Genomic DNA, 27,757 nt, shown 5'->3' with positions numbered 1-27,757 from the left:
CAGTATTCACTGAAGAAGACTGTAAAAAGTAATGAAAATTAAAAAGGAAAGTCCATCCCATGCTTGATAGCCAATCTTCAACTGTACAAGGACTACACAAACAGTGTGCAAATAACGGTGCAGTGAGGAATATAAAACAATCTTCTGTAGAAGGAATAAGATGGCCATACGGCAGTGGGTCAATCGGGCTTGTGTGGGCCAAATGCCACAGGGTTACGGTTTAGTGGGTAAGACAGCCACTCTGTAGGGGATGGTTCCACTCCTCATCCGTGGTGGTCCACCCGGACAAAACCTTGGATCCTTGTGACTCTCCACCATAATATGTGGCTTCCACCTTGTGGGAGAGCCATCTGGAAGATGTTGGTGTATATAAAATGGACTCAATCGGACCAGGATAAAAATAAGAAGAAATGGAGGAACTCTATATAGTGCAGGTCAAAAAAACCCGGAAAGTTTTTAATCTAAAAGACAGTACATCACAATCAATGAGTACAGGTATTGGTGATCACAAGTATAAAAAGTATATAGTATAAAAAGTATATAAAAAGCAATATGGGGAGCAAGCATAGCACGACCGACGCGTTTCGTCCTCAAAGACTTCTACTGGGGCATAGCATTGCTCCCCCACATTGCTTGTATTTATAAAGCATCCATAAAACATGTGACAAATGAGGGAGGGAAAGTCCGCCTCCAGTATCTGAACCGGAAGTGATACCTCTCCCCTAGAATCTCCATCACCCAATGGGACAGCTCATGACAAATCCCCATGGGTGGAAGGACATAGGAACCAATAAATCCTGTGAAATCTGACCCGGAAGAAATGAACAAGGAAAGGCGCCAAAGGACTGGGGCCGCCCATACTGAAGGCTCCACCAATGCCGCTCCTTTCAGTGTTCACAACGTCACAGGAAAAAAGGCGCCAAAGATCTCCACATGGTTACAAGCAATGGCGTGGAGGACGTTAGATGACGCTGGCCGCCGATGATGGCGCCGCATGTATGTCACATGGTAAAGAAGCATGCCAGGAACACCTGACCACTTGACCTGCACGGTCACATTACAAGTCACGCGGTGATCGGTCGAGTCACATGCTATAGACACTATACTGTAATCATCAACTTATAGTGGGATTATGATAGTATGGCAGGCAATCTGGTGCTTATAGACACGGGCTGGGAGGGACACTAAGTGCCACGGATGTTGCTAGCAGTGGCGGCTGCACCCTCGGCCAGTCAAGTCAGCCCACCCCCTTGTGGGTCGGTCGGGTCAAAGGACACCCCCCACCAGTCGGTTGGTTGGGTGACCAGCCATACACTTACCCCATTGATGCCACGGACAGCGGTTCTCCGGCTCCCACTGCATCATGGCGGCCTTTCACCTCCTCCTCGGCCATTAGGATCGCTTCTCCTGGGTTGGGCTCAGGGTGCATGAACTTAGATGAAATGAACGGAGATGGAGGAAAGGAGGAAATAATGCAGGAAGTGAAGGAGGAAAAAAAAGAAGACAGATATCACCATTGTTGTATCACAGTGGCGGTTGGTGGCATATTTTTTGGGGGGGGGGCGCAAACAATGCACCTACAGCCCTTCGGGTGACGGGTGGTGGCTTCCCCTGCTTCTCCTCCTCTGCACCAAGGCACTTCCCTCTTCCTCCTAGGCCAAAAGGACCACTTCTCCTTTCGGCCATTCGGAAAATGGGTTTCGGGACCCGCCATTCCTGATTGGCTGGGAGGAGAATCAGTGTGACAATAGAGAATATTCATTCGCTATGGTAACACAACTGGTGGGCTCTGTACCCCGGGCCCACCTTTTTTTTTAAGCCGTTTACAGCCTCTGGCTCTAATCATGTGCTTAAAAAAAACCCCATTGGAATCCATGTGTCCGGCACCCTGCATGTAGAATAGGGGGCCGGACGCATGGGGGGGTTATGGGCTTGACCCAACCGTCCGACAGCGTGGGGGGGGGTGCCACCGGCCAACTGGGGGGGTGGTTGTTTGCTGCCCCCCCCAAAAAAACACCAGCTGACACTGGCCCCCACTGCACAGCCATGCACTGGGAAGCTCAGTGTTCTGCTGCTTCTCCCCCTAGCTCTTATGCAGCTGAGAACAGAGGGAATGTGATCACTTATATAAAAGGGTAAAAAAGGTATTTATAATGTTTTTTTTTATATCTATACAAAAATGTTTTGCCTTTCATTTTGACTTTAAACTGAATGTGTTGTTTTACAAGGTGATCGTTTTTATAATCACTTTAAGGTCAGTCTCTTTTACATTTACAGTATCTCACAAAAGTAAGTACACCCCTCACATTTCTGTAAATCTTTTCTTCTATATTTTCATGTGACAACACTGAAGAAATGACACTTTGCTACAATGTAAAGTAGTGAGTGTACAGCTTGTATAACAGTGTAAATTTGTTGTCCCCTCAAAATAACTCAACACACAGCCATTAATGTCTAAACCGCTGGCAACAAAAGTCAGTACACCCCTAAGTGAAAATGTCCAAATTGGGCCCAAAGTGTCAATATTTTTTGTGGCCACCATTATTTTCCAGCACTGCCTTAACCCTCTTGGGCATGGAGTTCACCAGAGCTTCACAGTTTGCCACTGGAGTTCTCTTCCACTCCTCCATGACGACATCACAGAGCTGGTGGATGTTAGAGACCAGACCAAGTTTATCTTGGTCTTATCAGACCACAGGACATGATTCCAGTAATCCATGTCCTTAGTCTGCTTGTCTTCAGCAATCTGATTGCGGGCTTTCTTGAGCATTATCTTTAGAAGAGTCTTCCTTCTGGGATGACAGCCATGCAGACCAATTTGATGCAGTGTGCGGTGTATGGTCTGAGCACTGACAGGCTGACCCCCCCCCACCCCTTCAACCTCTGCAGCAATGCTGGCAGCACTCATATGTCTATTTCCCAAAGACAACCTCTGGATATGACGCTGAGCACGTGACCTCAACTTCTTTGGTGGACCATGGTGAGGCCTGTTCTGAGTGGAACCTGTCCTGTTATACCGCTGTATGGTCTTGGCCACCGTGCTGCAGCTCAGTTTCAGGGTCTTGGCAATCTTCTTATAGCCTAGGCCATCTTTATGTAGAGTAACAATTCTTGTTTTCAGATCCTCAGAGAGTTCTTTGCCATGAGGTGCCATGTTGAACTTCCAGTGACCAGTATGAGAGAGTGAGAGAGATAAACACCAAATTTAACACACCTGCTCCCCATTCACACCTGAGACCTTGTAACACTAACGAGTCACATGACACCGGGAAGGGAAAATGGCTAATTGAGCCCAATACTCCCAAAGGGAAATCACGTCTAAAAAGACCCTTCCACTTTCCTCATTAGAGCCCTGCAGGTGCAGCAGATAATTAATAATGATAAAATCACTCCCATTCATATTCATTCTGCACGTGGACACAGAGAAACAAACAGCTAACTCTTCAGCATAACAAAAGGTAGGAATCTGCAACGAAGTTTGCTAAAATCCATGCAGTGTACAGCGATCAGCCAGGGGGAATGTTTTTTTCGCAACAAAAGTGGAGTATCTCTTTACATTTGAGGAACCACCGGATGCTTTATTACTGAATGCCAGTGGTGATGAAGGACCATCAGGGGAAACAGTGCTATTAAAGCGATTTATGGCAAACATTAGGTTGTGAGGCACAAGCATTTGGTGATTGAGACTCACAGTGCGAGTGGTGGAGCGTGTTTGGTGGGGACTGGAGTCTGGGATCTACACCAATTTTATCTATCTATACCAGTGGTCTCCAAACTGCGGGCCGGATGTGGTCCTTTGCTTGCCTTTATCTGACCCTTGGGGCACTATGCCATACACTGACACCAATGATGGGGCACTATGCCATCCACTGACACCAATGATGGGGCACTATGGCATCCACTGACACCAATAATGGAGCACTATTCCTCCCACAGACACCAAAGATTGGGCACTATTCCTCCCACAGACACCACTAATGGAGTACCATTCCTCCCACAGATACCAGTGATGGGGTACCATTCCTCCCGCAGACACCAATAATGGAGTACCATTCCTCCCACAGACATCAATGATGGGGCATCTTTCCTACCTTGAATACCAACAATGGAGCATCATGTCATCCCCATGAAACCAATATGGGGCACCATTCCTCCCACAGACACCAGTAATGGAGTACCATTCCTCCCACAGACATCAATGATGGGGCACCTTTCCTACCTTGAATACCAACAATGGAGCATCATGTCATCCCCAGGAAACCAATAAGGGGCACCATTCCTCCCACAGACACCAATAATGGAGTACCATTCCTCCCACAGACATCAATGATGGGGCACTATTCCTCCCATAGACACCAATAATGGCGTACCATTCCTCCCACAGACATCAATGATGGGGCACCTTTACTACCTTGAATACCAACAATGGAGCATCATGTCATCCCCACGAAACCAATAAGGGGCACCATTCCTCCCGCAGACACCAATAATGGAGTACCATTCCTCCCACAGACATCAATGATGGGGCGCCATTCCTCCCACAGACACCACTAATGGAGTACCATTCCTTCCACAGGCACCATATGATGGGGCACCGTTCCTACCTTGAATATTAACAATAGGGCACTATTCCGTCCACTAAAACCACTGATGGGACACAGTTTGCTCTCACAACACCTCAGTGTTTTCTAATCTCACAGGGGCCACAAGCTCAGTAAACGTGTCCTTTGTTCACAGAGTTTGGAGATCTACACCATTTTTAGATGAATATATGAGTTTAGAAAAATAGTTTGGACGATCGCTGTCATTTTTGGGAATGATTTAGCACCTCCAGGAATCTCTTTATGAATTCTCGTTTAACGTTTTCTAAGGTTAGTTTCAAACTTTCCTTCGGCCAGGTTGAGGTCATGTCCTCGTGATTTTAATCTTAACGTCATATTGAAAATCCTGCCCCACCCCCGAACCTTATTTATACTTTTCATGCATTTATAAACTTGGATCATGTCCCCCCCTTTCCCTTCTGTCCTCGAGATTGTACATATTATTATCTCCTTATAAGTACAAACTACAGACTTCTAAGGTTGTTCAAAAAGTGCAAGATCTGAAGAATTGCCTCAAAGGTTTCCTGTTGCCAACACTTGTCATATAATGTGTTAAATAATCTCACATCCTGCTGTTCAAAAAAACATCACCTGCTTCATAAATACAACTTTTATTCTCAGGCTTGTTTTTATTGTATATGTTACCCGGACAGAGTTTGCAGCGATCCTGATAGAATGGCCCATTACGCCGTATTGTACGCCTGTTTTTTTCTTACATCTATAGCTCAAGTCTACAGTCAAGGTAGGTTTGGCAATGTTTATGGTGCAATAAGCTTTTTAGGTTTAATTCTTCGTATATTTTGACTTTAGAGAAACTTAAAGCGGAGTTCCACCCATTTAAAAGTCGGCAGCTACAAAAACTGTAGCTGCTGACTTTTAATAATCGGACACTCGCCTGTCCCACGATCCAGTGATGCGGGCGAACGAAGCCTCGCTCCTCTCCCCGGCACCGACATTCTAACCGTGGGCGCCCGGCTGTGGCTTCACAATCCTCTGGGACCTCTGACGTGTCCCAGAAGATTGCGGGGGGGGGAGAGGTGATCGTCCTTTCGGCACCGCAGAGCCCGGGGAGGAAGTGGGAGCTGGGTGCCCATAAAAACTGGGTATCCCCCCCCCCCAAAAAAAAAAAAAATGACATGCCAAATGTGGCATGTCAGGGGGTCACCAGCACTTAAAGCGGAAGTTCTATTTTTGGGTGGAACTCCACTTTAATGAGCACATACTGACAAAGAGACATAGGGGGTTGATTTACTAAAGGCTAATAGACTGTACACTGTGTAAGTGTAGTTGCTCCAGAACAGTGGTCTCCAAACTGGGACCTGGGGGGTGGATGCGGCCCTCTGCTTGCCTTTAACCAGGCCTTGGAGCACTATTCCTCTTACTGATACGAAATACTATTCTGCCAACTGATATCGACAATTTCCCCCATTGATACCTACAATGGGGCACTATTTCCCCCATTGATACCAACAATGGCACTATTTCTCCCATTGCCACCAACGTGGGAAACCATTTCTCCCACTGACACCAACAATGGGGCACGGTTTCTCCCATTGATACCAACAATAGGGCACCATTTCTCCCAAGGATACCAACGACACCATTGACACCAATAACGGGGCACCATTTTTACCATTGATACCAACAATAAGGAACCATTTCTCCCACTGACATCAACAATGGGGCATAATTTCTCCCATTGACACGAACAATGGGACACCATTTCTCCCACTGGCACCAACAATGGGGCATGGTTTCTCCCATTGATGCCAACAATCAGGTATCGTTTTTCCCCATTGATACCAACAATTGGGTATTGTTTCTCCCATTGATACCAACAATAGGGCACCATTTCTCCCAAGGATACCAGCGATGGGGCACTGTTCCTCTATCTAATACAAAATGTCATGGTTACCCCCGCTGGCCACAGTCCGCCCCCCCCCCCCCCCTAAATTCTGAAGAAAAAAAATTATCCTTTGTTTAGAAAGTTTGTAAAAAGCTTAGTAAAAAGAATACCCAATCACTGGGGCTTAGTAAATGAGATGCAGTTCTACAAAGAATACCCAATGCAGGGGGAGAAATAAAAAAAAACTGCATTTTTACTTGCTTATGATTAGATGAAGATTTGCTTATTTACTTATTTTTCACTTTTTATCTTCTATTTTTAATTTCTTACTTTTATTTGCGTCATGGTTCTGTATCAATAATTAAATGTATAATCGGATTATAGATTATATATATATAGATCTATCTATATGTCTATCTATCTATCTATCTATCTGGATGGACGGACAGACGGATGGATGGATGGATGGATAGATAGATAGATAGATAGATAGATAGATAGATAGATAGATAGATAGATAGATAGATAGATAGATAGATAGATAGATAGATAGATAGATAGATAGATAGATAGATACTGATAAAAATGATTCTGTTGGCTTGTAATTTTTTACATAAAAATTTTATAAGTTTCAACATAAAAATAATTGTTAATTAATTTACTTTGATATTTTAAGTACCCTATTTAATTTTCATTAGTTCTTAAAACACACCTTTTACATTTTACGAAAATAATGTATAATATTAAGTAATTTAGACAAAACTTTTAAGGATATGTGCATTTCCATATTCTAATTGAGTTACACTTAATTAAAGATTAATAATCTTTTCATTTGACTGAAATTGCGGGACGCATGTTTGCCAAAAGTTTTGATGCTGCATATTTTAATCTCAGAAATGTACAAGAGTATATCCAAGGAGGGGCAGGAAGGGGAGGTAGAGCCCAGGAGGAGAATTAAATGGGAGGAAGAGGTTGGCATAATAACGGTGGAACAATGGAAGTTCAATCTAGCATTGGGACCAAGAGTATCTCTCTCACCATCACAAGGGGTTTCTCATCTATATCTGATTTACAGACTTTATTATACACCAGTAAAACTATTCAGGTTTGGGAAGAGGCAGGATGCGAAATGTCAGCGTTGTGGGGATGAGAGGTGACCTGTTACACATGTTTTGGCGTTGCCCCAAGCTATATAGATATTGGGAAAAACTAGTGGAGGAAATTAACACAATACTTGGATCCTCATTGGCAATGGAGGTTCGAACTTGCCTTCTGAGTCTATTTGAGACGAATGATATGTTGAAAGGCACCCAGACTGCAATTTTAAGATGCCTGTTTCAGGGCAGGAAAATTATAGCACGGAAGTGGCAGAAAAACGATCCCCCAACGATAGGAGAATGGAGAAGAGAGGTCCAGGATACGATCATCAAGGAGGAATTCTAGAAGGAGAGGTAGCTTAAAAAAACATAAGAGTGTATGGAAGTTATGGCTGGAGCATAAATATGATAGATAGAGTTCAAGAGTACTAGGTGATTGGGTGGTGTGTATTTGGGAGAAGGAGGAGGTGGGGGTGGACGGGGCACTGGGGGGGGGGGGGGGAGGGGAGGGATGAGGGAATGGGGGAGAGAAGGGGAGGTTTAGAATTGTCACTGTAAATTGTATAATTATTGTCCATAATATCTGTTCAATTGAAGGAACTGTTGCTTTTAGTCTTTTTCAAATCAATATTTATTCTTGAATAAATAAAGTAAAATTGAAGACTGGCCACAATGGTGTGAATAAAAGAGATGGGATAGATTTTGATTTTTGAAGTTGAAATAACGTCTCTTAAATTAAATTTCGCTGATGTGGCAAAAAAAAAAAAAAGAAATCATAATTTTTTTGATAGAAAATTACATAGAACCCCCAAATATGATATATGTTTTTTTTTTTTTTAGCAAAGGCCCTAGAGAATACAATGGCATTCATTGCAACTTTTTATCTTGCACAGTATTTGCGCAGAAATTTTTCGAAACACGTTTTTAAAAAAAAAAAAAAAAGAAAACAGTTTTGTGCTTTAAAAAAAAAACAAAACAGTAAAGTTAGCCCAATTTTTTTGCATAATGTGAAAGATGAAGTTACGCCGAGTAAACAGATACCTAGCATGTCATGCTTCAAAATTGCACACGCTCGTGTAATAACACCAAACTTCGGTACTTAAAAATCCCCATAGGCGACGCTTTAAATTTTTTTTACCGGTTACATGTTTTAAGTTACAGAGGCGTTCTAGGACTAGAATTAGTTCTCTCGCTCCAATGTTTCGCGACGATACCTCACGTGTGTGGTTTGAACATCGTTTTCATATGTGGGTGGGACTTACGTATGCGTTAGCTTCTGCGTGTGAGCACACGTGGGCAGGGGCGCTTTAAATTTTTATTTTTTATTGCTTTTTTTTTACTTTTTTTTTTTTTTTTTTTTAGTTTGACAATTTTTTCAAAAAATATATTTCTTTGATCACTTTTATTCCTATTACAAGGAATGTAAACATCCCTTGTAATAGGAATAAGCATGACAGGTCCTCTTTACAGTGAGATATGGGGGTCAGTAAGACCCCCACATCTCATCTCTAGGCTGGGAAGCCTGAAATAAAAATAAATAAAACGATCACCGCTTCCAAGCCGAGGCGGCGCCATTTGTTTGAATGCAGAGGCCGGGCGTGACGTCATAATATTGCTCCCGGCCTCTGAACGATCATAGAGACTCCAGCGACCATCTGGTCCGCCGGAAATCTCTATGGTCACCATCTGGGACTGGCGGATCCGTTCTCCGAAGCACCAGAGGGCGGTGGGAGGAGGGATGTCTCCTCTCGCCGCCCGTAAGAATGATCGGGCAGCGGAATGGCCGCTGTGATTGTTCTTATGGTGTAGGCCAGTGATGGTGAACCTTGGCACCCCAGATGTTTTGAAACTACATTTCCCATGATGCTCATGCACTCTGCAGTGTACTTGAGCATCATGGGAAATGTAGTTCCAAAACATCTAGGGTGCCGAGGTTCGCCATCACTGGTGTAGGGAATCGCTGGCTGAAAAAGCCGATATCTGAATGATGCCTGTAGCTGCACCCATCATTCAGATATCACCGCACAAAATCAAGGACGTCATATGACGGCCGGCGGGCAGTGTTTTTTTAAAGAGTTTGACATCTTTTGGTACTTTGAAAGCCTGCACAAGGCAGTTCCCATAGGTTTGAGGCCCATCAGGACAAAAGAGCGCCACCAGTGACAAGAATTTTTCCAAGTCACTACACAGCCATGCAATGCCATTGAAAGGTAAGAGTGAACATTGAACAAATTATCGTTCACATGCTTTATATGTTGAGTAACATACCATCCGAAATGTTTATTTTATTTGCAGATTAATATATTTATAATAAATGGACATAAGTCTGTTGTATACACCTATTGAGATGAAAAGTTTGCGCTTACTGCATTCTGCAGAAACGCAACCAAGATGCAGGGCGAGGGACCGCCAGCTGTTAAGCTTAAAAACGATTTGGTGCCACAAAAATGAATGTTTCAGCCGGTTCAGCTTTTGAGATATTGGAATTCAGATTATGTAACATCAAGCCCCGCCCACTTTGCACCCGATGTTGTTAAAAATGGGGGAAAAAAATTTTGTTAAAAAGGGGAAAATGGCAAATTGGGCCCAGTTTGGACATTTTCACTTAGGGGTGTTACTCACTTTTGTTGCCAGCGGTTTAGACATTAATGGCTGTGTGTTGAGTTATTTTGAGGGGACAGCAAATTTACACTGTTATACAAGCTGTACACTCACTACTTTACATTGTAGACAAGTGTCATTTCTTCAGTGTTGTCACATTTATTTTATTTTATTTATTTCAGGTACTTATATAGCGCCGTCAATTTACGCAGTGCTTTACATATACATTGTACATTCACATCAGTCCCTACCCTCAAGGAGCTTACAATCACATGAAAAGATAGAAGAAAAGATTTACAAAAATGTGAGGGGTGTACTCACTTTTGTGAGATACTGTGTGTGCTGGTTTGGTTTCAGAGATATTGCGCATTATAGTTGATGAAACCTCTTCCCTTTTGCACCACATGTTATTACATTTTAAAAACAATTATACAATCTGTTTGTGCTGATTTTTTTCTGTTTGTTCGGTTTTTGAGATATTGGACATTCAACTTTAGATTATGTAACCTAAAGCCACGCCCACTTTGCACTTTGTTATTACATTTCAAAAACAAATATACCATTTTTTTTTTTGCTGCATTGGCAGGAAAAACAAGCATATTGGTATAGTGTATTTTTTTTCATATAGCACTCTCATTTTGTATCAGAAAGAATGATTATGGGACTCATTTATACTTTTAGCCTGAGTTACCCTGAACACTTAAAATGTACCTTTGAAGTTTTTCAGAAGATCTTTTTAGAGCTGGATGTGGGGAATCAATCTTCAAAAGTTCACACTTTACCCACTAGCCGACCAGCCACTGTCATTATACTGCGGCACAATGGCTCCCCTGCAAAAACCGCCGTAGGTGTACGTTGGTCTTTTCACAAGAGATAACAGGCACGCACCTGCCGTGTACCGCGGGCACATGCCCACGGGTCCGTCGGACTCGATGTCCGTCGGCGACCCACGATCGTGGTATACAGAGGCAGAACGAGGATCTGCCTATGTAAACAAGACCATTCCCGTTTGATTGGGAAAAGCGATCTCTGTCATGTCCCTGGTAGCCCATCCCCCCCTACAGTTAGAACACACCCAGGGAACACACTTAACCCCTTGATCTCCCCCCTAGGGTTAACGCCTTCCCTGCCAGTGTCATTTATACATTGATCAGTGCATTTTTATAGCACTGATCAATGTAATAATGTCACTGGTCCCCAAAAAGTGTCATCTGGGGTTCAGATTTGTCCTCTGCAATGTCGCAGTCCCGTTAATAAAATCGCAGGTCGCCGCCATTACCAGTAAAAACAATAAAAATAAATAAAAGTCCCTAAAGCTATCCTATAGTTTGTAGACGCGATAACTTTTGCGCAAACCAATCAATATATGCCTATTGTCATTTTTATTTACCAAAAATACGTAGAAGAATACATATCGGCCTAAACTGATAAATAAATTAGGGTTTTTTTTATATTTTTTTTGGATATGTATTATAGCAGAAAGTAAAATAAATAAATAAATAAATAAATAAATAAATACATTTTCAAAATGTTCTTTTTTTTGTTTTTTTTTTATATATATCGTTGTATCTTTTTTTATATATATTTTTGGGGGATATTTATTATAGCAAAAAAGTAAAAAATATTGCGTTTTTTTTTTTTTCAAAATTGTCGCTCTTTTTTTGTTTATACCACCAAATGAAAGCTCTATTTGTGGGGGGAAAAAAAGGAAGGTCAATTTTAGTTTGGGTGTAACGTCGCACGACCGCGCAATTTTCAGTTAAAGCGACGCAGTGCCGTATCGCAAAAAAATGGCCTGGTCAAATCCTTCCGGGGCTGAAGTGGTTAAAGTGCAAATTATTTTCCTAAAAGGCTTAAAAAAAAAAAAAAAAAGTTAATACATTCTGTATTATTCTTTACAGATATACTGTCTATACATTTGTTTCAGTTTGATTTGTTAGCTGAGAAAAAGGCATTTTTTTTCTTTTTTTTTTTTTTTTTAAATGTTTACATTTACATTTGATGCTGTTTTAATAATATTACATGTGTAACAATTTATAAATAATAAATGTTAATTTGTTTTGAAAGCCTGTTTCATGAGACTATTCTTTTTTTTTTTTAAACATATTATTGTATTATTTGTATATAAAAACCTTCAAACATATTTTTTTTATGTATATATTTTTATATTCTCTCTTTTATTATATAAAAGATATTAACAAGTATACATTATATATTACATTCCTATATTTAAGTTCCTTGTTACATCAATTCATTTATTCTCCCCATATCCCCAATCACACCCCAAAAAAAAAAAAAAAAGGGGGGGGGGAAAGCAAAAGGACCTGCCACCTCCCAAACAATCTCTCCCCCTCTCTCTCCTCTCCCACCCGCCCTCCCCGATCCCCCTAAGCATCCATTATGGATATATATCCACATGGCCCTCCAACTTGCTGGAGAGGCTGTGACACCCCGGGGGACCTTTGCGCATCTGTGGTGGGAATGCATAAAGATACAACCTCAAAAAATCCTGAACTATATCCATTTTCCCCTTCTATTACGGTATACCTCCAATAAGTCCTCTACTGTGTGTATTGTTTCCTCTATGGATCTCACCCATTCCACCCTCGCTACCCACTCCTTCATCTTCGGGGCTTCTTGGGTTCTCCATAGACTCGGAATCAAGCTTTTAGCTGCGTTTAGGAGATATGGGACTAAGGCTTTCTTGTATCGAGAGACCTTTTTTTCTCGTATCATGGAATAAACATTTCCAGGGGTCCTTCTGAATCTGTTCTCCCGTTATTTGACAAATCGCTCCTATAATTCCCTCCCAATAAGGTTGGATCTTCATGCATTCCCACCACAGATGCGCAAAGGTCCCCCCCCGGGGGTGTCACAGCCTCTCCAGCAAGTTGGAGGGCCATCTGCCCTGAGCCGATGCGCTCTCTGAGGGGTCACGTACCCTCTTGCCAATAACCTGTTTCCCCGAAAATAAGACCTAGCGTGATTGTCGGTGATGGCTGCAATATAAGCCCTACCCCCCCCCAAATAAGCCCTAGTTAAAGTCCTTGTAGGTCTTATTTTAAAGGTAGGGCTTATTTTCGGGGAAACAGGGTAGGGCTTATTTGGGGGGGTAGGGCTTATATTGCAGCCATCACCGACAATCACGCTAGGTCTTATTTTCGGGGAAACAGGGTAGTACCGTTTTTATCGGCGTATAACACGCGCCGGCGTATAACACGCACCCCAAGTTTAGGAGGGAGTTTTAAGGAAAAAAACTTTTAGGAGGGAAGTTTAAAGAGGGAGTCCACCTAAAAAAAAAAAAATTGTTAAAAGCCAGCAGCTACAAATACTGCAGCTGCTGACTTTTAATAAATGGACACTTACCTGTCCTGGAGTCCAGCGATGTCGGCAGCCGAAGCCGATCACTCGCTCGGCTCTCGGCTGCTGCCGCCGCCATTCTCTGTGAGGGGATCAGGGAGTGAAGCGTTGCAGCTTCACTTCCCTATTTTGCATGCACGAGTCGCGCTGCACGTCCTAAGTGGTCCCCGCTATCTCCTGGGACCTGTGTGTTTCCCAGGAGACAGCGGGGGGGGGGGTGCGGGAAGGGGCGTGACTCCCGTGGGAGTCTATACCAGGAAGTGGGTGCAAATACCTGTAGTAGACAGGTATCTGCACCCCCCTCCCCCCCTAAAAGGTGCCAATTGTGGCACCAGAGGGGGGGAGGATTCAGATGAGCGGAAGTTCCACTTTTGGGTGGAAATCCGCTTTAAGGAAAAAAACTTAATTTCATTTAAATGCCCATCAATGCAGCTTTATCAGTGTCCATCTGCAGCCTTGCCCAGTGTCATTGCAGCCAGGCCCGGATTTACTCCCTTTGCCGCCCCAAGGCCGGGTTCTTCAATGCCGCCCCCTCCCCCCACACACACACACCACCATTCTCGTCCTTTATTGATGATGCTACAATAGATCAATTAAAAACATATCTCCATACACGAGAACACTGGAAATAACTGGCTTTAATTGTACAGACTAAAAATACTTCAGGGACAGCGCGCGAGGGGTAATGATTTTTCGCGGGCAATTTTTCAGGGCAATGGCTGGTGTTAGTGCCTCAATCATACCCAGCACCATGGTTGTTATGGTGTCAGGATGATTGAAACACATTATTTATATCATTACATTGTAATGTAAAATGAAATAGTTCAACTCACCATAATGCAGAATCATTGGGAGCCCTGAGCGTGTCACTTGCCACCATTGCTTGTCACTTGACACTATGCCTGCCACCAGATGAGATGTCACTTGCCATGATGCCACCACATGGTGATGTCACTTGCCACACTGCCTGGCTGCCACCAGATGGAGATGTCACTTGCCACTCTGCCTGCCACCAGATGGGGATGTCACTTGTCACGCTGCCACCAGATGGAGATGTCACTTGCCACACTGCCTGGCTGCCACCAGATGGAGATGTCACTTGCCACGCTGCCACCAGATGGAGATGTCACTTGCCACGCTGCCACCAGATGGAGATGTCACTTGCCACGCTGCCACCAGATGGAGATGTCACTTGCCACACTGCCTGGCTGCCACCAGATGGAGATGTTACTTGCCACGCTGCCACCAGATGGAGATGTCACTTGCCACTCTGCTACCAGATGGGGATGTCACTTGCCATGCTGCCAACAGATGGGGATGTCACTTGCCATGCTGCCACCAGATGGGGATGTCACTTGCCATGCTGCCACCAGATGGGGATGTCACTTGCCATGCTGCCACCAGATGGGGATGTCACTTGCCACGCTGCCATAAGATGGGGATGTCACTTGCCACGCTGCCACCAGATGGGGATGTCACTTGCCACGCTGCCACCAGATGGGGATGTCACTTGCCACGCTGCCACCAGATGGGGATGTCACTTGCCACGCTGCCACCAGATGGGGATGTCACTTGCCACGCTGCCACCAGATGGGGATGTCACTTGCCACACTGCCACCAGATGGGGATGTCACTTGCCACGCTGCCACCAGATGGGGATGTCACTTGCCATGCTGCCACCAGATGGAGACGTCACTTGCCACACTGCCACCAGATGGGGATGTCACTTGCCACGCTGCCACCAGATGGGGATGTCACTTGCCATGCTGCCACCAGATGGAGACGTCACTTGCCACACTGCCACCAGATGGGGATGTCACTTGCCACACTGCCACCAGATGGGGATGTCACTTGCCACGCTGCCACCAGATGGGGATGTCACTTGCCATGCTGCCACCAGATGGAGACGTCACTTGCCACACTGCCACCAGATGGGGATGTCACTTGCCATACTGCCACCAGATGGGGATGTCACTTGCCACGCTGCCACCAGATGGGGATGTCACTTGTCATGCTGACACCAGATGGGGATGTCACTTGCCACGCTGCCACCAGATGGGGATGTCACTTGCCACGCTGCCACCAGATGGGGATGTCACTTGCCACACTGCCACCAGATGGGGATGTCACTTGCCACGCTGCCTGTCTGCCACCAGATGAAGGAGGGTGGAACAGCGGTGCTGGCAATGAGAGATGTCATCTCTCTCCCCCGCCGCCGCACCGCTGACATTACTTCTTAATCTTTTCAAAAATGGCGCCGGGCGGCACAATCACGCTACTGCGCATGCGCTGCCCAGCCGAGCGCGTACGAGCTTTCCCGAGCCCGGCCGCTTCAGAACTGCGCAGTAGTGGGCGGCTCGCGGCCATCTTTTCTAAGGGCACCGGTGCCCTTAATCAACTTTAACGGGCAGCCTGAAAGGGGGGGGGTGGCCGCGAAGTCGCCGCAGGAGCGGCGCCGCCCCTGCACCGCTGCCGCCCCGAGGCCTGGCCTCGGTGGCCTTATGGCAAATCCGGCCCTGATTGCAGCCTTTGCAGCCTTATGTCATTGCAGCCTTGTGTCATTGCAGCCTGTGCAGCCTTGTGTCATTGCAGCCTTGTGTCATTGCAGCCTGTGCAGCCTTGTGTCATTGCAGCCTTGTGTCATTGCAGCCTGTGCAGCCTTGTGTCATTGCAGCCTTTCTATTTAAAATTGGCACCGATCTCCGCTGATTGCGAGAGGAGCGAGCGCCGCCGACATACACAAAGCCGAGTCTACTCGGCTAGGCTCGGCTCCTCTCGCAGTCCCGCCCCTATGATGGACATAACACAGGTCCAATGGCGGGACTGGGTGGGACTGTGAGCGGAGCCGAGAGGAGCCGAGACTAGACTCGAGTGCACTCAGCTTTGTGTATGTCGGCGGCGCTCCGCTCACAATCAGCGGAGATCGGCGTATAACACGGTATATAGCACATTTCCACCTATTCAAGCTATTCAACCCCCCCTCCCTCCGATCACCAGTGCTGTGTGCTGAGAGGGGGGGGGGGTGGCGGAGCTCACTGTAGCTGTGCTGGCCGGGGATGTCCGCTCACACTATATATATATATATATATATATATATATATATATATATATTCAAAAGTATTGGGACGACTGCCTTTACACACACATGAACTTTAACCACTTGACCACCGGGCACTTAAACCCCCTTTCCTAACCAGACCAATTTTCAGCTTTCGGTGCTCTCACACTTTGAATGACAATTAGTCATGCAACACTGTACCCGTATGAAATTTTTGTCCCTTTTTTCACACAAATAGAGCTTTCTTTTGGTGGTATTTAATCACCGCTGGGTTTTTTATTTTTTGCGCTATAAATAAAAAAAGACTGAAAATTCGATAAAAAATTTTTTATTGTTTCTGTTAAAATTTATTGCAGAGCATTGGCGAGTATTGGCAGAGTTTTGCAGAGTATTGCACAGTGTTGCAGAGTATTGCAGATTATTGACACTGAGCAGCGCTGTGGGCTCTAAACATCCAGCTCACATTGCTGCTGCCATCTCTCCCCCTCTCCCCTAGCACTGTGCCAATCGGTACAGAGAGGGGAGGGAGGAACGTCATGACGCCGGTTTGTTTTCAAGTGATCACTCCGTCATTTGACGGAACGTTCACGTGGTAAACGGTCGCGATTAGCGACTATTTACCGTGATCCGGGAGGACCCGGCAGTCACGGATGCTCCCGGGTGCGTGCCCCAGGGGGCGCGCGGGAGCAACATTCTGAGATGACGTCCCGCGGACGTCCACCCAGAATAAGCCGACCGCGCTGTAGCCGTCTTTCGGCTATGGCCCGGTTGGCAATTGGTTAATGGCATCCCAGTCTTAGTCCGTAGGGTTCAATATTGAGTTGGCTCCGCCCTTTGCAACTATAACAGCTTCAACTCTTCTGGGAAGGCCGTCCACAAGGTTTAGGAGTGTGTCTATGGGAATGTTTGACCATTCTTCCAGAAGCGCATTTGTGAGGTCAGGCGCTGATGTTGGACAAGAAGGCCTGACTCGCAGTCTCCGCTCTAATTCATCCCAAAGGTGTTCTATTCGGTTGAGGTCAGGACCCCGTGCAGGCCAGTCAAGTTCCTCCACCCCAAACTCGCTCATCCTTGTCTTTATGGACCTTGCTTTGTGCACTGGTCCAAATTATTTGGTGGAGGGGGGGATTATGGTGTGGAGGTTGTTTTTTAGGGGTTGGGCTTGGCTCCTTAGTTCCAGTGAAGGGAACTCTTAAGGCGTCAGCATACCAAGACATTTTGGACAATTTCATGCTCCCAACTTTGTGGGAACAGTTTGGGGATGGCCCCTTCCTGTTCCAACATGACTGCACACCAGTGCACAAAGCAAGGTCCATAAAGATATGGACTTAGCAGGGGTGGTGGGAAATTAACTTCAAGCGCAATAATTCACATTATAACCGTAACTAAAACATATGAAATTAAGTGTAACACTTTAAAAAATAAAAATTCCAAAGTGCTAAAATGGTTTAAACCTCCCAACTAAAAAGTTGTTGCACTTGAAGGTAATTTGTATTGCAATTATCTGTAGAGGGGTTTCCACCACCCCTGCTAAGGCAGCACTGATGGGCACTGATAGGCTGCACTGATTGGCAGCGTTGATGGGCACTAATTGGTAGCACTGATGTGCACTGATAGGTGGCACTGCTAGGCAGCACTGATTGGCACTAATAGGTGGCACTGATGGGCGGCACTGATTGTCAGCACTGATTGGCACTGATAGGGGGCACTGATATGCATCACTAACGGGCTCTGATTGGTAGCACTTATGGGCACTGATTGGCAGCACTGATGGACACTGGCACTGATAGGCAGCACTGATTGGAAGAACTGATGGACACTGATGGGCACTGATAGGCAGCACTGATGGGCACTGACTGGCAGCACTGATAGGTGGCACTGATAGGCAGAACTGATGGGCATTAATATGCAGCACATATGGGCACTGAGAAGAGCGGGAGCCTCCCCCCATGCCATGGGTGCGGAGCGGCCCGAGGAGAAGAAGATAGAAGACGCAGCGGAGGAGATGCTGGATGAGAACACCGGAGGAAGAACTAGAAGAACCAGAAGAAGAAGAAGATGAAGGAAGATAGAAGAAAGAAGAAGCATTTAAATAAAGGAATTGTCAAAAACTGTCTCTTGTCATTTTTAACATTTTTGACAGTTTTTTAGTGAAATGGTAGGGGTAAGTACCCACTTACCATTTCACACAGGGGGGGGCCGGGATCTGGGGGTCCCCTTGTTAAAGGGGGCTTCCAGATTCCGATAAGCCCCCCGCCCGCAGACCCCCACAACCACCGGCCAGTGTTGTGGGGATGAGGCCCTTGTCCTCATCAACATGGGGACAAGGTGTTTTGGGGGGCTACCCCAAAGCACCCTCCCAATGTTGAGGGCATGTGGCCTGGTACGGTTCAGGAGGGGGGGCGCACTCTCGTCCAACCCTCTTTTCCTGCGGCTTTCCAGGTTGCATGCTCGGATAAGGGTCTGGTATGGATTTTTGGGGGGACCCCACGCCGTTTTTTTTTTTGCGCGGGGTTCCCCTTAAAATCCACACCAGACCTGAAGAGTCTGGTATGGAATTTAGGGGGACCCCCACGTGATTTTTTTTTTAAATTTTGGCCGGGGTTCCCCTTAATATCCATACCAGACCTGAAGGGCCTGGTATGGAATTTAGGGGGACCCCCCACGTCAATTTTTTTTTTTTTTTTTTGGTTCGGGGTTCCCCTGTGGGGAATTCCCATGCTGTTTTTATCAATGAACTTCTATGTGTATTGTTAGATGGCAATGCAAAAGCCGCGAGTAGTTTTAAATGGGTTTTTTCCTTCGAAATGTCATTTTGCTGTCAGACGGGAAACATGCGTCCCTTTACAGGCATACTATAGACACCCCCCAGCTACGAAATTTAAAGGGATTTTACACTTTTATTGGTTGACTTTAAGCTTTATCAAAGTCACTGCTCCTGAAAAAACGGACGTTTTTAAAACTTTTTTTTGCATTGATCCATGTCCCCTGGGGCAGGACCCGGGTCCCCAAACACTTTTTATGACAATAACTTGCATACAAGCCTTTAAAATTAGCACTTTTGATTATTCATGGTCGTGTCCCATATACTTTAACGGTGTTCACGCGTTCGAACGAACTTTTTTCCTGTTCGCATGTTCTGGTGCGAACTGAACATGGGGGTGTTCGGCTCATCCCTACTGGCAGCGCTGTAGGGGGAGACAGAAGAGGATCGGTGTCTGCATTAAGACAGTACAGCCGGTGTTCTGCCGAGAAAGTTCCCCTCGGCGGATAAGGACCCCCCTCTACTGCGCAGGCGCAGCGCTTGCGCAGTAGGAGCCGGTGGGAATAGCCAAAGACAAATAGAATAGAAATCAGCTGTGAATGGCGCCTGAAAGTGTGGCCCCTCGCTTCGCTCGCCATGCTTCGCTCGCCACGCTTCGGGCATGGCCTCGCTTCGGTCGCCACGCTTCGGGCACGGCCTCGCTTCGGTCGCCACGCTTCGGGCACGGCCTTGCTTCGCTCGCCACTTTTTTGTTCTCCCTCTAGGTCCACTTGGATGGTGGGGCTTGAATTTGGACCCAGGGCACAGGCGCCGTGTACAGCTGATTGAAGGTTTTCAGCTTCGGCTATTTTCGGCGGCTCCTTAGTCGTTGGTACTGCGCAAGCACTGGGGGCCCTTATCCGCTGGGGGAACTTTCTCGGCAAGACACCGGCTCTCCTGATTAGCAGGTGCCTGCCACCCCCCCCCCCCTCAATTTTGAATTGATGGTGCCTGGGCCCAGAACAGGAGGGCTGGCTGTACTGCCTTATCAGTGGCCCTGTATACAGCTAGGAGGTTGTAGAGGTTGTCTGGGCACCCTCACATACCACAAAGTACACTGCTATTGTTAGGGAGGAACTCTAGTAAAAAAAGAAAAAGTTTCAGGGTACTGCTTAGCGTAATAAACATTTTTAGATGTTCCCCATACAATGCAGATCTTCACTTCTTAGTTGCCCTCAAATAAAAAACACACTTACACCCCTACACCCATGTGCGACCTCCTGCATTCCAGTGTTGGAAAAACTGACGGCTGAACAATGGGCGCTCATGTTTTATGTTGTTTATAATAATACTCAGCTTCTGGACTTGTACTGTATTTTTCAGATGCCTGGACCACTACACTGGCTGACATGGGCAGCACAATGTAGTCAACTGTGCAAAATTCTTAGAACATCCTTTGGGCCAGCTTCTGCCCAAAGCAAAAATGCTCCAGCCTCACAACCCTTCATGTATGGGGGTAAGTGAGTACAGACAGTCTTATTATTGTCTCAACCAACCATTCTAATCCATTGGCGGCAATCATGGGCGGTCGCATTGTGGGGTTACGAACTGACATTATAAAACGATCAATCATTTTCTTTGTCCGGCTCCCTCAAGGGAAACCGTGACATGTTTTGGCATTAAGAACAAGAAGAATGAAAAATGTTGTCAAGCCACCTTAAGAAACCTAAACTTAGCAGGAAGATGTCAGAGAAAGAAAGCCATGGTAATTCGGGGACAGTCCATGCAGGAAGATTACTTGAGATAAATTACTGCTAAAGTGAATTTGTTTTGTTTACTCCAGTTTTAACTGCCTCTCCTATATTTCTTTGTTGAGTATCTGTACTCTTGTTTACAATGAGAGGTGCTCAACAGGAACATATACTCTACATAATGACATTGAGATTGCACTCAGGTCAAACATTTGTGTTAGAAGGTAGGGCTGGAGTTAGGGGGTAGGGTAGGAGTTAGGAGTAGGGTTAGTGTTAGGAGGTAGGGGAAGAGTTAGGAGTAGGGTTAGTGTTAGGAGATAGGGGAAGAGTTAGGAGTAGGGTTAGTGTTAGGAGGTAGGGGAAGAGTTAGGAGTAGGGTTAGTGTTAGGAGGTAGGGTTAGAGTTAGGAGTAGGGTTGGAGTTAGGTGGTAGGGCTGGAGTTAGGAGGTAGAGTTAGAATTAAGAGGAGGGTTAGGGTTAGGAGGTAGGTTAAGAGTTAGGAGTAGGGTTAGTGTTAGGAGGTAGGGTAAGAGTTAGGAAGAGGTTTAGTGTTAGTAGCTAGGGTAAGAGTTAGGAGTAGGGTTAGTGTTAGAAGGTAGGATAAGAGTTAAGAGGAGGTTTAGTGTTAGTAGGTAGGGTAAGAGTTTGGAGTAAGGTTAGTGTTAGGAGGTAGGGTAAGAGTTAGGAGTAGGTTTAGTGTTAGTAGGTAGGGTAAGAGTTTGGAGTAAGGTTAGTGTTAGGAGGTAGGGTAAGAGTTAGGAGTAGGGTTAGTGTTAGGAGTTAGGGTAAGAGTTAGGAGGAGGTTTAGTGTTAGTAGCTAGGGTAAGAGTTAGGAGTAGGGTTAGTGTTAGGAGGTAGGGTAAGAGTTAGGAGTAGGGTTAGTGTAAGGAGGTAGGGGAAGTGTTAGGAGTAGGGTTAGTGTTAGGAGGTAGGGTTGGAGTTAGGAGTAGGGTTGGAGTTAGGTGGTAGGGCTGGAGTTAGGTGGTAGGGTTAGAATTAAGAGGAGGATTAGGGTTAGGAGGTAGGGTAAGAGTTAGGAGTAAGGTTAGTGTTAGGAGGTAGGTTAAGGGTAAAGAGAAGGATTAGTGTCAGAAGGTAGGATTAAATTTAAGAGGCAGCGTTAGTGTTAGGAGGTAGGGTAGACTTATGAGGAAGGGTTAATGTTAGGAGGTAGGGTTAGAGTTAGAAGATAGAGTTAGTGTTAGGAGGTAGGATTAGATTTAATTGCTAGGGTTAGTGTTAGGAGGTAGGGTAGTTTTAAGAAGTAGGGTAAGAGTAAGGAGTAGAGTTTGTGTCAGGAAGTATGATTACATGTAAGAGGTAGGGTTAGAGTTAGGAATAGGGTTAGTGTTAGGAAGTAGGGTTCGATATAGTAGGTAGGGATTGAGTTGAAATGTAGAGTTAGTGGCAGGAGGTAGGGTAAGATTTTTGAGGTAGGGATTGAGTTAGAAGTAGGAGTTGATGTCAGGAGGTAGGGTTAGAGTCAAAAAGTAGGTCTTGTGTTAGGAAGTGGGGTTAGAATTCAGAGTTAGGGATAAAGTTAGAGTTAGTGATAAGATGTAGGATTAGATTCAAGAGGTAAGGTTAGTGTTAGGAGGTAGGGTGATGTCAGGAGGTAGGATTAGTGTTAGGAAGTAGGGTAGGAGTTAGGAATAGGGTTAGTGTTAGGAGGTAGAGTGATGTTAGGAGGTAGGATTAGTGTTAGGAAGTAGGGTAGGAGTTAGGAATAGGGTTAGTGTTAGGAGGTAGAGTGATGTTAGGAGGTAGGATTAGTGTTAGGAAGTAGGGTAGGAGTCAGGAGTAGGGTTAGTGTTAGCAGGTTGGGTTAGAGTTGAGAGGTACAGTTAGTGTTAGTAAATGGGTAAGAGATAGGAATTAGGGGTTAGGAGTAGGGATGAGCTTCGAGTTCGAGTCAAACTCATGTTCGACTCGAACATTGGCTGTTTGCAAGTTCGCCGAACAGCGAACAATATGGGGTGTTCGCAGCAAATTCGAATTTCGACTTTAAAAGTCTATGGGAGAAATCAAAAGTGCTAATTTTAAAGGCTTATATGCAAGTTATTGTCATAAAAAGTGTTTGGGGACCTGGGTCCTGCCACAGGGGACATGGATCAATGCAAAAAAAAGTTTTAAAAACGGCCGTTTTTTCAGGAGCAGTGATTTTAAAGATGCTTAAAGTCAAACAATAAAAGTGTAATATCCCTTTAAATTTCATAGCTGGGGGGTGTCTATAGTATGCCTGTAAAGGGGCGCATGTTTCCTGTGTTTAGAACAGTCTGACAGCAAAATAACATTTCGAAGGAAAAAACCCATTTAAAACTATTTGCGGCTATTGCATTGCCGTCCGACAATACACATAGAAGTTCATTGATAAAAACGGCATGGGAATTCCCCACAGGGGAACCCCGAACCAAAATTTAAAAAATAAAATGACGTGGGGGTCCCCCTAAATTCCATACCAGGCCTTTCAGTTCTGGTATGGATATTAAGGGGAACCCCAGCCAAAATTTTAAAAAAAAAATGACGTGGGGTCCCCCTAAATTCCATACCAGACCCTTCAGGTCTGGTATGGATTTTTGGATTTTAAGGGGAACCCCGCGCCAAAAAAACCCAAAAAATGGCGTGGGGTCCCCCCAAAAAGCCATACCAGACCCTTATCTGAGCACGCAACCTGGCAGGCCGCAGGAAAAGAGGGGGGACGAGAGTGCGGCCCCCCCTCCTGAACCAAACTAGGCCACATGCCCTCAACATTAGGAGGGTGCTTTGGGGTAGCCCCCCAAAACACCTTGTCCCCATGTTGATGAGGACAAGGGCCTCATCCCCATAACCCTGGCCGGTGGTTGTGGGGGTCTGCAGGCGGGGGGCTTATCGGAATCTGGAAGCCCCCTTTAACAAGGGGACCCCCAGATCCCAGCCCCCCCTGTGTGAAATGGTAAGGGGTACTTACCCCTACCATTTCACTAAAAAACTGTCAAAAACGTTAAAAATCACAAGAGACAGTTTTTGACAATTCCTTTAAAATCCAAAAATCCATACCAGACCTGAAGGGTCTGGTATGGAATTTAGGGGGACCCCCACGTCATTTTTTTTTATAATTTTGGCCGGGGTTCCCCTTAATATACATACCAGACCTGAAGGGCCTGGTATGGAATTTAGGGGGACCCCCATGTCATTTTTTTTTTTAAATTTTGGTTCGGGGTTTCCCTGTGGGGAATTCCCATTCCGTTTTTATCAATGAACTTCTATGTGTATTGTCGGACGGCAATGCAATAGCCGCGAGTAGTTTTAAATGGGTTTTTTCCTTCGAAATGTCATTTTGCTGTCAGACTGTTCTAAGCACAGGAAACATGCGCCCCTTTACAGGCATACTATAGACACCCCCCAGCTACGAAATTTAAAGGGATATTACACTTTTATTGTTTGACTTTAAGCACTATTAAAATCGCTGCTCCTGAAAAAACGGCCGTTTTTAAAACTTTTTTTTGCATTGATCCATGTCCCCTGGGGCAGGACCCGGGTCCCCAAACACTTTTTATGACAATAACTTGCATATAAGCCTTTAAAATTAGCACTTTTGATTATTCATGTTCGTGTCCCATAGACTTTAACGGTGTTCACGTGTTCGCATGTTCTGGTGCGAACCGAACAGGGGGGTGTTCGGCTCATCCCTAATTACAACCATTAATGCAACCCTGTGTTTGTGGTGCCCGGGGCTTGTCCTTCCCCATATGCTGAGTTTTGGGTGAGTTTCCTGGCAAAATACAGTCCGTGGAGCCGAGGGACCCGGGAGCTATGAAGAAACGCGTCTCACTGCTCCATGCGGCAAGCCACGCCCCCCGATTTGATATATTTTAGATAAACTTTGATTGAAACTTAAAGGGGAGCAGAGTACTTTCTCTATTAATCTCAAGTGTCCTTTTCCCCCGCAATGGTTGTGGAATTGATTGTGTAAAGTGCTGTAATTGTGTGTACCTCCATTTATCTAGTTATCTATGTTATTTCCCCATTTATGTGTAATTTCCGAATACGTGTATAGTTTATTCCCTTTCATCACGTCTAGCAATAGTATTTCCTCTATTTTTGCTCATCTAGTGAAATATAAGTGTTCTTCTTTCCAGGGGCGTTGCTAGGTGGAAGAAAAAAAAGAGGCTCCAGCCCGAAGTCCGAGCCCAGCACCGGAGGGGGGGTAGTACCTACCTGACGCGCGCTGACCTACTTGACATACACTAACCTACCTGACATACACTTACCCACACGGACCTACCTGACACTGACCCACACTGACCTACCTGCCATACACTAACCTACCTGACATGCACTGACCCACACTGACACTGACCCACACTGACCTACCTGCCATACACTAACCTACCTGACATACACTGACCCACACTGACCTACCTGACACTGACCCACACTGACCTACCTGCCATACACTAACCTACCTGACATACACTGACCCACACTGACCTACCTGACAATGCCCCACACTAACCTACCTGACATACACTGACTCACACTGACCTACCTGACACTGACCCACACTGACCTACCTGCCATACACTAACCTACCTGACACACATTCACCCACACTGACCTACCTGACATACACTGACCCACACTGACCTACCTGACATACACTGACCCACACTGACCTACCTGACACTGACCCACACTGACCTACCTGACCTACACGACATACACTGACCTACCTAACACACACTGACCCACCTACCTGACACACACTGACCCACCTACCTGACACACACAGACCTACCTACCTGATACACACTGACCCATCTACCTGACACACACTGACCCACCTACCTGACACACACTGATCCACCTACCTGACACACACTGACCCACCTACCTGACACACACTGACCCACCTACCTGACATACACTGACCCACCTGACCAGACTTCAGGTGACGTGACCTCCTCCTGCAGCTCAGCGGCGCGCCCATCACACAGTAGAGTAGACAGCAGGCACTCCAGGCAGCCAGAGCCATGATGAGAAGAGGAGAGCCACCCGCCCGAGCACCGAGTGGGGTCCGGATCTTCTCACAGTGGCGCGGTGTCCCACAGTCCCCGCATTGGTCCAGTGTGACGTCCATCAGGCGCTGCAGGCTCCAGAAGGCGGGACCTGCTATTACATTCGGCCGCGCTCGGGGTCAGATCGGTCCCCGCTCGGCGGTGGTGCTCGGGCTAATATAGAACCATGCATGCCCGAGACCCGGGGCTTTTTGGGGACCCACTTGGGGCTTCAGCCACCGTTAGCCCCCCCTGCCAACGTCACTGCTTCTTTCCCTGACTTAAAGTAGTTTGTGCCTAATAGTGGTGAATTATAATCCCAATGGTGTAGTGTCTTAAATGTATTTCTAGTTAGTGGGTTTGTGCTAGGGGCTAAATGTCAGTGTTGCTGTGGTATCCAAACCATCTTCCCTAAATCAACTTTACTTCCTTGGCAAGATATTCATTTTTAATGCGTTTATTCTACCTGTCCAAGAGAGGGGTTTATGTCTCAGATTGTTCAGTTGTTCCTTAATCTTAGTAAGCATTGGGATATAATTAGCCTTAAACATAGTCCCCAGGGATGCAGTCAGCTTTATTCCCAAATATCCAAATTCCTCCTTGCACCACACAAAGGGGAATTTGGGTTGGATTGCCTGCTGTTCCTCCCTTGCAGTAGTTATATTCAGAATCTCAGATTTAAACACATTGATTTTAAAGTTAATCAGTTTTCCGTATCGACTCAATTCCTCTAATATTATTAGGGTTGTTGTCCTGGGATTAGAAATTTAAAAAAGCAAATCATCCACATAAGCGGCCACTCTATACTCCCTTTCCCCCACTCTCACCCCTCTAATATCCCGATTTTTACAGATTGAAGCTAGTAGGGGCTCCAGTGCTATTACAAACAGCATTGGGGAGAGGGGGCACCCCCGCCTCCTCCCGTTAAATAGTTCAAGGGGAGGAGATACATTTCCATTTATTCTAAATTTAGAAATTGGGTGGTGGTAGAAGGCCGATATCCACCACATCATCCTCTCCCCCACACCCAGATGTCTCAATGTTCCGAACATAAAACCCCAGTCCACCCTGTCAAAGGCCTTTTCGCCATCTATTGACAGAAGTATGACTGGGGTCTCCCTCCCTCTCACTTCATGTATCAAGATCATAGACTTCAGGCAGTTATCCCTCCCCTCTCACCCTGTCACAAACCCTACCTGATCATTGTGGACCGAGCTTGGTAGCAACGGTTTTAATCTTTCTGCGATTATTTTGGCCAAAAATCTTAATATCTGTATTTAACAGAGATATTGGCCTATAACTCGCTGGGGCTGCTGGATCCTTCCCCTCTTTTAAAATAAGAGTTATATAGGCCAATAATGATTCCTCCCGCAGGGTCTCTGCTTCTGCTAATGTATTCAGGTAATTGCATAACTTAGGGACCAGAAGCTTTTGGAATCTTTTATAGTATAGAGTAGAGTACCCTTCGGGGCCCAGGCTCTTTCCCAGGGCCAAATTCTTTATTGCTCTCCCCAATTCTTCATGCGTAATCAGAGCTTCAAGTTATTCAAGCTCCTCCTTAGGCAACGTGGCAAGGTCTAGGCCCCGCAGGTACTCTTGGGCTTTCGTGTCTCGTTTCCCTCTATTTTCCCCTCTCTGACTCACATTATACAACAAAGTATAAT

General features: G+C 45.7%; 1 protein-coding gene across 1 annotated transcript in view; it reads left to right on the top strand.

Annotated features, from left to right (window-relative positions):
• Positions 1 to 5,251: 5,251 nt before the first annotated feature.
• The window catches only part of LOC141113683 (uncharacterized), a 104,077-nt gene continuing 81,571 nt past the window's right edge, over positions 5,252 to 27,757 (top strand). Inside the window, exon 1 of the mRNA XM_073606938.1 lies at positions 5,252 to 5,343. The gene's annotated coding sequence lies outside the window, so the exon portion shown is untranslated. The remainder of the gene's footprint in view (positions 5,344 to 27,757) is intronic.

The sequence above is a fragment of the Aquarana catesbeiana genome, linkage group LG12, assembly GCF_042186555.1.
Source record: "Aquarana catesbeiana isolate 2022-GZ linkage group LG12, ASM4218655v1, whole genome shotgun sequence".
NCBI classification, from domain to species: domain Eukaryota; kingdom Metazoa; phylum Chordata; class Amphibia; order Anura; family Ranidae; genus Aquarana; species Aquarana catesbeiana.
The sequence above is the reverse complement of the archived record's forward strand: the minus strand, read 5'-3'. Positions and strand labels throughout refer to the sequence as shown.